We start from the raw sequence: 12909 nt of genomic DNA on the forward strand, positions 1-12909 counted from the left end.
TAGAAACATCTGGAAACACAAGGGGACGGAGAGCAGAGGTTACACCGGGGATGACAAGCAGATGGACCAACAAAGAGCAAGGGATAACACGTGCTATTAGCGTGCGGTTAACAAGGAAATGGTAGACAGGAAGGGAAATACAGCTGAAACTAATAGGACAAGACAACAGGGAAACGAAACCCAAAACACTGAACACTCAGTGAGCTGCACTAGCTTAACTGTTTGAGCTATTTTTGCCTACCTGTTCGTTGCTCCGGCCGGCTCAGCTCCTTTTCCTCCACATAATCGAAGATGTGGTCCAAGATGTTCCTGAGCTGGTCGGCACTATTTTGGATTCTCCTGACGCTCGTCTACCATCCTATGGCTGGACTGCTCCGCTATACAGCCGCTGAGCTCCTGCGCCTTCGCGGGCAGCTATCACTCCCGTCGCCGGTGGAGCTCCACTACCACCCGGGCATCACTTTCCAGCCTCGCCGGAGATACATCCATCGCGGGTCCCGCAGGATTTTCCATAACTCCAATGGAACTAAATCGTTCTGGTCTGCTACTCGCCGCCCTCGCAGGAACCCTGATCGGGCTGTCAACCATCGATCTCTAGCCCACCTGCCCAGGTCGCCCACCGCGATTAGCAAAAAAAAAAGATACTCCACTCAACTTCGGTCTTCTAAACATTCGTTCATTGACAAGTAAGGGACCTCTCATCCAAGACCTCCTAACTGACCGTAAGTTTGACTTTTTCTGCTTAACTGAAACCTGGCAACAACCTGATGACTTTTCTCAGCTAAACGAATCTGCTCCTCTGGGGTTTGTTTACTTTTCTAAACCCCGCTGCTCAGGTCGTGGGGGTGGTCTCGCGATCCTTTTTCGCCAGCACTTGAAAGTCCTGCCAGTTAACGTTGATACCTTTAGTTCTCTAGAGGTCCTTGCATGTGAGCTGACTGGACCCATTCCCACCATCATAGCTACTGTATACCGTCCCCCCAAACCTAACCCTGTCTTCCTCAGTGACTTTGCTAATCTACTAACCCATCTTTCATCTCTCTCCCCAAATGTGATCTTGGTGGGAGATTTCAACATTCATGTGGACAATAATGACCTTCTGCTCACCAGAGACTTTTCCTCCTGTCTCGAAGGCTCTGAATTTCAACAATTTATCGACTTTCCCACTCACTCTAAAGGACACACCCTGGACTTGGTCTGCTGTTCTGGTCTTACTCCCTCGAATCTTTCTGCTACTGAAATCCCCATAACTGACCACTTCCTCCTTTCATTTAACCTCACTCTCTGCTGCTCTTCTACCAAGCCAACCCGTCTCATCTCGTTCCGCAACATCAAGAACATTGATATGGACATTTATAGGGGCAGGGATAGCTCAGTAGGTAAAGTGGTCGCCCCATGATCGGAAGGTCGGCGGTTCGAATCCACTTAACGGCTACCCTGAGGTACCCCTGAGCAAGGTACCGTCCCTACACACTGCTCCCCGGGCGCCTGCTTAGTGGGCTGCCCACTGCTTCACTGAGTGAATGGGTCAAATGCAGAGAAAAACAAGTAATTTCCCCATGGGGATCAATAAAGTATCTATTATTATTATTCTCACTACCAGTTTGGACAATGTTCAGATTCCGGACTTCTATTCTACTCCTGATGATTTGTTGTTATATTATAATAATTGTCTACGCACTGTCCTTGATTCTCTGGCTCCTGTAAAAGCCCACTCTGTTTCCTTCGCTCGCTCTGCTCCCTGGTTTACCTCTGACCTCCGAGCTCTGAAGGCCAAAGCTCGGCAGCTAGAGCGTAAATATAAGAAATCTGGTTTAACTGTTGATTCAGAAATCTATAAATACCACTTACTTCAGTATAAAGACTCCATCAACAAGGCCAAACAAAGCTTCTACTCTGGTATTATCAGTTCTTATGAGGGTAATGCAAGGACTCTGTTTTCAGTTCTCAACAAACTAATTCAACCCCTCAACGCTTTACCACCGCACTTCTATTCCTCTGAAACCTGCAACTGCTTGATGGTGTTCTGGACTACGAAAATCAATAACATCCACCAGCAGCTCAGATCAAATGTTGTGTCTACGCCCTCTCCAGAACCTTTTCTCCTTTTTGAGCCGTTTTCCACTTTCCATCTTCCTGATTTATCTGATATTTCCGAGTTAATATGTAAATCAAAGCCTGCCACATGTCATCTTGACCCCATGCCCGCGGGGCTTGTGAAATCCTGCCTCTCTTCTTTACTCCCACTCATTTCTGCTATCATTCACTCTTCTCTCACCACCAGTATCGTTCCCTCCTTATTGAAGACTGCTCTAGTCACTCCTATACTGAAAAAACCTTCTTTGGATCCTAACAACTTTAAAAACCTCCGTCCGACTTCCAATCTACCCTTCATTTCTAAGGTACTTAAAAAAGTGGTTGCAGCTCAACTTCATTTACACCTGGTTAATAATAACATCTACGAGAGATTTCAATCTGGTTTTCGCTCATGTCACAGTACCAAAACTGCTCTACTTAAAGTCACTAACGATCTTCTAATCGGAGCTGACTCTGGTCTTCTCACCATTCTCGTCCTTTTAGATCTGAGCTCAGCCTTTGACACCATTTCTCACTCTGTCCTTCTAAGCAGACTTTCCTCTCTCAGCATCTCTGTGTAACCCACATAAAATGGGGGTACCACTTTAAGGACTGATATGAGGAGAGATGGACAGCCTGCCCAACCAATCAAAATGCACAGGTCCCAGTATGTTTTGACCAATGGGAGAGCAGCCTGCCGCTGTATGTCCCACCTACGTGCTCTGTGTTCGCTGCTATGTGTGGAGGTAGTCGCGTGCTGGCAGGAGAAAAGAGAGACTGAAGCTTTTGAGCTGGAAAAAAGTATTAGATATAAGTTGCAACCAACTGTGTTGCACATAAGTTCACTGGTTATCAGCTAACTTTCATGTTAGAAGTAGCCGCAGTGAGTAAACAGGCAAATGCTGCATTTTTCTGGTGACTTTAGAAAGTACCACGTGGAGGTAAACTGTTAGCCTTTGTTAGCTCTGGTTGCTATCAACTGCCTGGAAGTTCATCTCAATCTGCTTCCAGAAGTAAGGTAACACTTGAAGCGCAACTTATGTTTATTTTTCCTTCATGTCGTATTACGGTTATTAAAGAGAAAACAACATGTCCTGTTACGTTATTTAGAGCCCTGCATTTTCCGACCGAGAGACACTATGCCATTGTCTTCGGCCGTGATGCGCTGAGATCGGTGAGCACATGTTGTATGTCTCAGTTAGTTCACGTCTGTTTCACATTTTATTGTTGAGAAACTGAATTAATCTCAATTGTTTGATCAATAATTGTCGACTATGTGACATATATGCATATGCACTGACTTTACTTGGTTTAATGCAGTTTGTGTAAGAGAAATGTTTTATTTTTGCAAATTTGAGTATTTTTATTGCAAATTTATGTCGAATGTGATTTAAACAAAATCCTAAGTTGTGAATTATAGCTAGAACAGCATAATTAATATTTGAATTGCTCTTCTGACCCTGTCTGTTGACAGGTCAGGTTTTTTTTGTATGCTGAATTGTTCCTGAGGTGGATTCCTCCAGTGAAATAGGATTCCTCCAGTGAAATAGATGGCGAGCCTTCCCACCTGGACTTAGAGAGACTGAGATTCGCTTCTTTTCCACTTGATGATCTGCTGCACCTTGCGGTGTGGTAGGACTGTATCACTCACACTTTCACGCACAGCTGGTTATACATAAGACCACTGACTGACATTCTTTCATCCCTATTTTCTTTCACACCCTGGGAATTTTTTGGACTTTACCCCTTGGACATTGTTTATTTGGGACTTTAAATAATGAGCTGTTGTGTAGAGCATTCTCCACATGTGAAAAGAGTGTGAGATTTTCATTTGAATGTACATTGGATTTGTGTAATCTGTTTCTATAAGAGTTAAGGAGTCAGGTTACTAGGGTGCACCCGAGCATTGAAACCCGAACATTGAAAACCAAAAATAACACTTGGCCAAGTCATTGCTTTAGTAGTTTGTGTTTTACTTTTCTTTTAATTTTTGTAAGTTTCCTTTCTACCATTGTAAAGTGTCTTTAACCTGTGCTTGTCAACCTTATGGTTTATGTCACTAAAGTTGGCTGGTTCTTTTGAGTTACATTCTTGTCTCTGTGTCTCATTTGAACACACCCCTGTGCTCCTATAGTCGAGCCTATTGGCCCATTGATATATTCTTTTCAACAATTCCCCTTACTGTGTTACAGTGAGAGCTTTGGCGAGCCAGCCAGGAGCATGGTTGTGTGTGTTTAAGTGCTAGACAATTTGTGTGTGGTGTTTAAAAGTGCTTAATCTGATCTATAACTTCTAGAGAGAAAATGGATGTTGTGCTAAGTGAATCCGTCAGAATTCCCAATTCTGTAGTTGTTAGTGGGATCACAGGATCAGAGACTGATGAGGAAGTGTCCACTTTCCTCCAAAAATATGGTTCCATCAACCGTTACTTTCGTCTAGACGATCCTGAGTCAGATTACCATAAGCACATGATCATCGAGTTTACACATGAGACTGCCATGCACACATTGGAGCCACTGTTACCTCTGCGGCTTCCAAGTACAACCCAAGCAGGCATCGTGTATGAGTTAAAGGCCTTAGGAAGTGTTTACTCCCTTGATGCCAGAAACAAAGCCACTAAAATGTACATGGAACAGCTCCGTGAAATTGCCAAACTGAGTGGAAATTCATTAGAGGAGATGTTAAAGGAAGAACTTAAAAATCTGGTTTCATCGGTAGGAAGTGCTATTTCCCAGTCACCTCAAACTGGTCCAGAATCCTCAACTGTACAGAGCCCACTTCCACAGAAAGACTTAACCAGCAAGGGAGACGCTTCATTTTCTGAGGACCCTCAATCAGGTGTACCTCTAGACTCCACAGTTTTGACATCACCAAATAGCGCAAGTAAATCTCTTACCTCTCCCAATTTCAGTGAAAACCTGACTGATTTCAGCCCCTCACAGACTCTTCCAGCTTCTTCTGGGGCCGCTTCTAGCCCCATAATTGATGTTAATCCAACTGCTGTTCAGCGAGTAGTTGTTGAGCATGTAGTGCGCAGCAATGAGAGCTCACCCCAGTTCGCATCATCTGGTAGACTCAGGGCTTATTCGGGCAAGAGCCCACGTCCTAGCCATGAGGCAGATTATGATACGTGGCGAGCTAGTGTTGAAATCCTTATTAGAGATCCTTCTGTGTCTGATCTGCACTGCACACATCGTATACTTGACAGTCTGCTTCCTCCTGCTTCCGAGATGATTAAACATCTGAGTCCACAGTCTAGACCCTCTGCCTATCTTGAGTTGCTTGACTCTGCCTACGGAACAGTCGAAGATGGTGATGAGCTGCATGCTAGGTTCATGAGCACATTTCAAAATGATGGAGAGAGAGCTTCTGTTTTCCTGCAGAGGCTGCACACTGCATTAAGTAGAGCCATGAGACGCGGTGGTGTGTCCGCTCATGATTTTAACCAACAGCTCTTAAAGCAGTTCATTCGAGGTTGTTGGGAGAATGCACTAATAATCGATCTTCAGCTAGAACAAAAAAAAGAGAACCCACCTTCCTTTGCAGAGCTGCTGCTTCTTCTTAGGACAGAAGAAGATAAACAGGCTGCAAAACTGAGCCGCATGAGGCAGCATTTTAGTCATGCTAAGTCTGCCCAAAACTCTAGAAAGCAGCACGCCACGTCACACGTGCAACTCGCTCACACCACCAATAATCTGGTGGACAAATCTGATCTTGAGACGCTAAAGCAACAAGTTGCTGACCTCAGCATTCAGCTTAACAGTCTTGTATCTGAGAATCATAAGACGAAACAACCTAAGCAGCAAAAAGCGAGGTCCGTCACACCTGACACCCACGGTGTGAAACCAAAAGTGGCCAGTCAGCATCCCTCCACATTTAAAGCTAACAGTAGACCACGTCCATGGTACTGTTTCCAGTGTGGGGAGGATGGCCATGTCGTCTCAGTTTGTGATAAAGCGCCAAACCCTTCCCTTGTAGCAGCTAAGAAAAGACAGCTGAAAGAAAAACAGGCTGCTTGGGAAGCCTCTAATGCTTCTCGAAGTGAGGCACATTTAAACTGAAGCCTACTCCCATAGAGGGACATATGGGAGTGGAGTCTCGCAATGTCAGTCCCAAAATCCTGAAACCTGCCATTAAAAACGTTAAAGTGGAAGGATCAAAATTTCCACATGGCCTTGTAGGAACTAAGACCACAGCTCAAGTAACTATTGCAGGAAGAGACACAAACTGTCTTTTGGACACGGGTTCACAAGTCACAACTGTACCCCAGTCTTTTTATGAAGAACATCTTGCAGATCTGACCATTCATCCCTTAAACGAGTTGCTTGAAGTGGAGGGTGCCAATGGCCAGTCTGTCCCTTACTTAGGATATGTTGAGCTTACCATCACCTTTCCTAAAGAGTTTGTTGGCTCTGATATTGATGTTCACACTCTGGCCTTGGTTATCCCCCATCTCCGCTCTACAGCCCATGAGCAGGTACTCATAGGCACAAACACCCTTGATGCCCTCTATGCTAATTACCAGAAGCTTTCACCCTTTCAGCCTTTGTTTAATGGGTATCAAGCAGTTCTCCAAATACTTGAGATGCGACAAAGAAACTTTAACTCTGGTAGCCTTGGTTGTGCAAAACTGACAGGTAAGATGCCTGCAGTCGTTCCTGCAGGACAGACTGTTGTCCTGGAGGCCTCTGTCAATGTAAATCCCGTGAACATGCAAAGAGATGTTGTCCTTGAACATCCTTCAGCCTCTTCACTACCAAATGGCTTGCTAGTTTCAGCAATTGCAGTCACTTTACCACGCAAACGTCAGTGTCTTCTCCCTGTCGTAGTGAGAAATGAAACCAACCATGACATTGTCATACCCCCCAAAACACCTTTGGCAGATGTTAATGCTATCTTGCAAGTGCTACACAAAGAGCAAACTGTCAGAGAACCAGACTGCTCTAAATTTCAAGCTAAGTCTTCCTCAGAACTGAGCTTTGATTTTGGAGATTCGCCCTTACCCACTGAATGGAAGGAGCGAGTTACAAACATGTTAAACGACATGCCAAATGTCTTCTCTCAGAACGAATTGGACTTTGGACACACTGACAAAGTCAAACACCATATCAAACTCAGTGATGCGACACCCTTTAAACAGAGAGCACGTCCCATACACCCCAATGATGTGGATGCTGTGAGACAACATCTACAGGAACTCCTTGATTCTGGTGTTATACGAGAATCTGAGTCCCCGTTTGCTTCCCCCATTGTTGTCGTTCGTAAAAAGAATGGCTCTGTTCGTCTGTGTGTAGACTACAGAAAGCTGAACCTGCAGACCATCAAAGACGCTTATGCCCTTCCAAAATTGGAAGATGCATTCAGTGCTCTTGCAGGTTCTAAGTGGTTTTCGGTCCTAGACCTCAAGTCTGGATACTACCAGGTCGAGATGGAGGAAGCGGACAAGAATAAGACCGCATTTGTTTGCCCACTTGGATTTTGGGAATTTAATAGGATGCCCCAGGGGATCACAAATGCGCCTTCGACGTTCCAGAGATTGATGGAGAAGTGTGTAGGAGATATGAATCTCAAAGAGGTTCTGGTGTTCATTGATGACCTGATTGTCTTCTCATCATCCCTGGAGGAACATGAACAGCGTTTGAAACATGTCCTGCAACGACTGATGTCATATGGCTTGAAACTGGCACCAGAAAAGTGCAAATTCTTTCAGACCTCGGTAAAATACCTTGGTCACATTGTTTCCGCAAGAGGAGTAGAGACTGACCCTGACAAAGTTGAGGCCTTAAAGACCTGGCCTATCCCCACAAATCTTAAGGAACTTCAGTCCTTTTTAGGATTTGCTGGATATTATCGAAGGTTTATTCAGGGCTACTCTATCATTGTCAGACCACTTAACGAACTAACCTCGGGCTACCCACCAATTAGGAAGCGGAACAACAAGCCAAGGACACACGCAAATTCAGAGTATCGCAACCCAAAGGAACCTTTTGGTCAGCGTTGGACACCTCAATGTCAGGAGGCCTTTGACCAAATAATAGCAAAGCTAACCTCCGCTCCAATCTTGGGATTTGCAGACCCCCAGCTTCCATATGTTTTACATACGGACGCCAGTACCATTGGCCTTGGTGCTGCCTTATATCAGGTACAAGATGGACAGTCCAGGGTCATAGCTTTTGCAAGTCGTGGTCTTTCAAAGAGTGAGAGAAAGTACCCAGCCCATAAGCTGGAGTTTTTGGCCCTTAAGTGGGCAGTCACGGAAAAATTCTCTGACTACCTATATGGTACAGACTTTGTAGTAGTGACTGACAGCAACCCTCTTACATACATTTTGACCTCTGCAAAGCTTGATGCAACAGGGTATAGGTGGCTGTCCAGTCTTTCCACCTATTCATTTAGTCTTCAGTACAGAGCGGGAAAACAAAATCTGGATGCTGATGCGCTCTCGCGCCGTCCTCACAGTCCACCAGAGGATGATTATGCATCTAAGAAGGAGAGTGAGAGAATCCGGCAGTTCACACTGTACCATCTGAGCAACCCTGAGAGTCCAGAGACTGTTCCCTTGGATGTAATTCAGGCTATTTGTGAGCGCCATATGGTCACCTCAGCCGTAGCTAATGTTGGATCCACCACTTCTGGGTTGACCTTAGTTGAATCCCTCACTCACCAGTCCACAGCTATTCCTGACTGCTTCCAACAGGAGCAAGTGGATGGGCTTCCCATTGCCCACTCAATTTCTGAGGAGGAGTTGAGGCAAAAGCAGACATTGGACCCTGCTATCAATGCAGTGATTGTACTCTTGGAGACTGGCGAAACTCCACCTCCCAGCCTTAGGTTAGAGCTACCAGAACTTCCCCTGTTACTCAGAGAGTTAAATCGGCTTGAAATACAGAACGGGGTGCTCTACCGTAAGCGGCAAGATGGTCCCAACACCTCATATCAGCTTGTGCTCCCTGAGGAGCTAAGAGCCACAGCACTTACAAGCCTTCATCATGATATGGGCCATCTTGGAGTCGAACGAACAGTAGACTTGGCAAGGGCCAGATTTTATTGGCCGAAAATGCACATGACCATAGAAAAAATGGTCAAATCTTGTGAGCGATGTATTCGTCGAAAAACGCCTCCAGAGAAAGCTGCTCCATTGATAAACATTAAGACCTGCAGACCTCTCGAACTAGTGTGCATGGACTTTTTATCAATAGAGCCAGATCGCTCAAACACGAAAGATGTATTGGTCATAACTGACCATTTCACAAAGTATGCTGTGGCAGTGCCAACTCCAAATCAACGAGCACAGACTGTAGCAAAGTGTCTCTGGGACAACTTCATTGTCCATTATGGTTTTCCCGAAAAGCTTCTTAGTGATCAGGGTCCTGACTTTGAATCAAAGACCATCAAGGAACTCTGTGAACTTACTGGCATGAAGAAAGTGCGTACAACCCCCTACCACCCTAGAGGGAATCCGGTTGAGAGATTCAACCGCACTCTTCTCCAGATGCTTGGGACACTGGATCGGTCAGATAAACTCCACTGGAGAGACTTCGTCAAGTCTCTGGTACATGCTTATAATTGTACGAAGAGTGACGTGACTGGATTTTCCCCCTATGAATTGATGTTTGGGAGGCAACCAAGACTGCCCATTGACTTAATCTTTAGGTTGCCCACTAATGCTACTAAGCAGACTCATTCCCAGTACGTCGGTAACCTAAAATCTCGTTTGGAAGAAAGCTACCGGATTGCCACCAATAATGCACAAAAGAATGCAGGTCGCAACAAAGCCAGATTTGACCGACGAGTGGTTGAATCAACATTGCAGAGTGGAGACAGAGTTCTTGTACGAAATGTGAAGCTGCGTGGAAAACATAAGCTGGCAGATAAGTGGGAAACGGATGTTTACATTGTCCTTAAGCGAGCTGGAGAAATGCCGGTCTACACAGTTAAACCTGAGGGTAAAGATGGACCTGTGCGGACTCTACATCGTGACTTGCTTCTCCCATGTGGATTTCTGTCAGCAGCTGCAGAACCCGAGACAGTCAAAACCCATCCAAACAGGAGACCCAGAACAAGGCAGTGTTCTGTTGTCGAGGGGGAAGATGAAATTCCCTCTGATATGGATGATGTATCTGATTGGACATTTCGCCCTCTCATTACATCAAAGTCCGACGTATATGTCCCAGTACATGAAACTCACAAGTTGAGTAAACCTCCTTGTGTGGTCAGAAGATCAGCAGAACCAGAGGTGCCTACAGTTTCACTTCCACCTGATCCTCCTGCCACTGAATCCCTTGTAGAGGAAGGTGAAGGAATGATTCAGGATGTACCTGACCATGGCAACTCACCTGAACGTGACAACTCACCTGAACGTGACAACTCACCTGACCGTGACAACTCACCTGAAGCAAACATACTGCATGGGCTTGACTCAGCCAAAGGACTTCCTCAAAGTTCAGAATTGCAGCAGTCTGAGGAAGCTCCTCAAGATGATGGGATGAGCTCTGATGCAGCATGTGAAGAAGGATTAAGTGATGTGAACAGACCTGTTACTGAACAGCCTGAACCTGTGATGATCCAGAATAATGGACTTCAAGATACTGAGCCATCTCTTCGTCGTTCTAACAGATTGCAAGCAAAGCCCAAGAGACTGCATTATGTGACACTTGGGAATCCTCTGATAACGGTGGTGAATTCTCTTTTTCAAGGCCTAAGTGAGGCATTGACTAGCTCTTTAAATGGATTTGAAGATCCAACTAGTAATTATGTTGGAAAGGTCAAAGCAGTGTAACTCAGTGCCACCCTGCAGATGCCCAGGGACGGGCATACCATCAAGAGGGGAGGGTGTAACCCACATAAAATGGGGGTACCACTTTAAGGACTGATATGAGGAGAGATGGACAGCCTGCCCAACCAATCAAAATGCACAGGTCCCAGTATGTTTTGACCAATGGGAGAGCAGCCTGCCGCTGTATGTCCCACCTACGTGCTCTGTGTTCGCTGCTATGTGTGGAGGTAGTCGCGTGCTGGCAGGAGAAAAGAGAGACTGAAGCTTTTGAGCTGGAAAAAAGTATTAGATATAAGTTGCAACCAACTGTGTTGCACATAAGTTCACTGGTTATCAGCTAACTTTCATGTTAGAAGTAGCCGCAGTGAGTAAACAGGCAAATGCTGCATTTTTCTGGTGACTTTAGAAAGTACCACGTGGAGGTAAACTGTTAGCCTTTGTTAGCTCTGGTTGCTATCAACTGCCTGGAAGTTCATCTCAATCTGCTTCCAGAAGTAAGGTAACACTTGAAGCGCAACTTATGTTTATTTTTCCTTCATGTCGTATTACGGTTATTAAAGAGAAAACAACATGTCCTGTTACGTTATTTAGAGCCCTGCATTTTCCGACCGAGAGACACTATGCCATTGTCTTCGGCCGTGATGCGCTGAGATCGGTGAGCACATGTTGTATGTCTCAGTTAGTTCACGTCTGTTTCACATTTTATTGTTGAGAAACTGAATTAATCTCAATTGTTTGATCAATAATTGTCGACTATGTGACATATATGCATATGCACTGACTTTACTTGGTTTAATGCAGTTTGTGTAAGAGAAATGTTTTATTTTTGCAAATTTGAGTATTTTTATTGCAAATTTATGTCGAATGTGATTTAAACAAAATCCTAAGTTGTGAATTATAGCTAGAACAGCATAATTAATATTTGAATTGCTCTTCTGACCCTGTCTGTTGACAGGTCAGGTTTTTTTTGTATGCTGAATTGTTCCTGAGGTGGATTCCTCCAGTGAAATAGGATTCCTCCAGTGAAATAGATGGCGAGCCTTCCCACCTGGACTTAGAGAGACTGAGATTCGCTTCTTTTCCACTTGATGATCTGCTGCACCTTGCGGTGTGGTAGGACTGTATCACTCACACTTTCACGCACAGCTGGTTATACATAAGACCACTGACTGACATTCTTTCATCCCTATTTTCTTTCACACCCTGGGAATTTTTTGGACTTTACCCCTTGGACATTGTTTATTTGGGACTTTAAATAATGAGCTGTTGTGTAGAGCATTCTCCACATGTGAAAAGAGTGTGAGATTTTCATTTGAATGTACATTGGATTTGTGTAATCTGTTTCTATAAGAGTTAAGGAGTCAGGTTACTAGGGTGCACCCGAGCATTGAAACCCGAACATTGAAAACCAAAAATAACACTTGGCCAAGTCATTGCTTTAGTAGTTTGTGTTTTACTTTTCTTTTAATTTTTGTAAGTTTCCTTTCTACCATTGTAAAGTGTCTTTAACCTGTGCTTGTCAACCTTATGGTTTATGTCACTAAAGTTGGCTGGTTCTTTTGAGTTACATTCTTGTCTCTGTGTCTCATTTGAACACACCCCTGTGCTCCTATAGTCGAGCCTATTGGCCCATTGATATATTCTTTTCAACAATTCCCCTTACTGTGTTACATCTGACACACCCCTCGCCTGGTTTCAATCATATCTCCTTGACCGTTCCCAGTTTATTCAACTAAGATCATTCCGCTCTCGTCTATTCCTTGTCACCTCTGGTGTACCCCAAGGCTCAGTTTTAGGCCCTCTTCATCCTCCCTCTAGATACCATCTTCTGCAAATTTGATCTTCAGTTTCACTGTTTTGCTGATGACACCCAGTTATATCTCTCTTGCAAACCTGATTCCTCCCTCCCACCTTCTTCCCTTACAGAATGTCTATCCGAGTTAAAATCCTGGTTTACCTCTAATTTTCTAAAGCTCAATGAGGATAAAACTGAGATCCTCCTTATTGGCACCAAATCCAACCTTTTGAAGGCAAACCATTTCTCACTCACCATCGAT

At 44.6% G+C, this 12909-nt stretch overlaps 2 long non-coding RNA genes across 2 annotated transcripts; both read left to right on the plus strand.

Annotated features, from left to right (window-relative positions):
- The first annotated feature begins 2820 nt into the window (after positions 1-2820).
- Positions 2821-3821, plus strand: LOC308401340. Its single transcript, XR_013972534.1, has 3 exons — positions 2821-3094; positions 3187-3250; positions 3551-3821. It is a non-coding gene; the product is annotated as an uncharacterized lncRNA (long non-coding RNA).
- Positions 3822-11077: 7256 nt separating this feature from the next.
- On the plus strand, positions 11078-12515 carry LOC308401232. Its single transcript, XR_013972496.1, has 3 exons — positions 11078-11351; positions 11444-11507; positions 11808-12515. It is a non-coding gene; the product is annotated as an uncharacterized lncRNA (long non-coding RNA).
- The last annotated feature ends 394 nt before the right edge of the window (positions 12516-12909 follow it).

Source organism: Rhamphochromis sp. 'chilingali' (genome assembly GCF_963969265.1).
Source record: "Rhamphochromis sp. 'chilingali' genome assembly, chromosome: 8".
NCBI lineage: Eukaryota > Metazoa > Chordata > Actinopteri > Cichliformes > Cichlidae > Rhamphochromis > Rhamphochromis sp. 'chilingali'.